General features: G+C 51.9%; 1 pseudogene; it reads left to right on the top strand.

Moving 5' to 3' along the window:
- Nucleotides 1–187: 187 nt before the first annotated feature.
- On the top strand, nucleotides 188–1,234 carry LOC106820271 (annotated as a pseudogene).
- Nucleotides 1,235–1,294: the final 60 nt, after the last annotated feature.

The raw sequence follows: 1,294 nt of genomic DNA, 5'->3' as shown, positions 1-1,294 counted from the left end.
GAGAGAGAGAAACAGAGAGAGAGGGAAAAGATATATATATAGAGAGAAAATGACAACACAACATCATCACAACAACAACAACAACAACGACAAAAACTATAACAAATCCGCTAACGCACTAACTCTCGCACCGCTCTCTCTCCGCTTCACAGAATCGCCGCCAGATGGCCCCACAAGTCCCGATGGCATGGACCTCGTCAAGCTCGTCGTTCTCGGCTCTCCGGGCGTCGGCAAGACGTCGCTCATCCGACAGTTCATGTACAACGACTTCCGGGAGGAACACAGCCAGACGAGCGCGAAGCAGACGTACTATCCGTCCTTGATTATCAACGAGCACGTCTACGAGGTGAAGTTAGTCGACGTTCCCGCGCTTCCTTATTTCCCCGTCAGCACGCTCTACGAGTGGACCGACTTCCGCTTTTACGGACTGCGAAACGCGACCGCCTACGTTCTCGTGTTCGACCTGGCGAACGACGACACGTTCGCCTACATTCGAAAGCTACGGGAGCAGATCATCGAGAGCCGCAACATGCATCACGTGCCGATTTTCGTCGTCGGCAACAAACGCGACCTCGCGCCTGGCGGCGACGGCGACGTCGCCGAGGTGCGCAGACGGGATCTGATGAGTCTCGTGCGCAAGAGCTGGAAGTGTGGCTACATCGAGTGCTCGGCGAAGTACAACTGGCACGTCGTCGCGTTGTTTAAGGAGCTGATGAAAACTATCGACTACATTGACTACGGCCAGAAACCGACGACGGGTCGCGCGGCGCTGCACGAGGCCTTCCGACGTCAGAAGTGCGTCATCTTGTAACGTCATCGCGCGTCCGATGCGCCCCCTGGATGAGGGAAAGGTGGTGGGGGGGGGGGGGTCGTTGCGGTTTACTTTTGCGATTTGTTTTTTGTTTTCTTTTACATTTCTTGCGATTTTCTTTTGCGATTTTGGCGCACGGAGCAGGTGTTTCGTTGCTTGGTTCACGTTCGCGATTTATTTTCCGTGGTGTTGTATATTGCTTTTGCTTTTCGGCGGGAGGGGAGATTTCCTTTTGGGTGGAAGGTTGTGGGGGTGGTCGTTTCGTGCGTTTTCGTGAATTTGCGGTCGGTTTTCTTCCACGGTCGCCGTTGCGGGTTTCTAGTTTCGCAGCGGTGTTACTGTCGTGGTGATAAGATGTAAATCTATTTACCGTTCTTCGTACGCGTGTAGGTTGATGCGATGTGCAGATGATATAGATGTATGTGTATATATATATATATATATATATATATATATATGTGTGTGTGTGTGTGTGTGTGTGTG

The sequence above is a fragment of the Priapulus caudatus genome, unplaced genomic scaffold (assembly GCF_000485595.1).
Source record: "Priapulus caudatus unplaced genomic scaffold, Priapulus_caudatus-5.0.1 Scaffold9297, whole genome shotgun sequence".
In the NCBI taxonomy this organism is placed as follows: Eukaryota; Metazoa; Priapulida; class Priapulimorpha; order Priapulimorphida; family Priapulidae; genus Priapulus; species Priapulus caudatus.
This window is presented reverse-complemented; position numbering and strand designations above follow the sequence as displayed.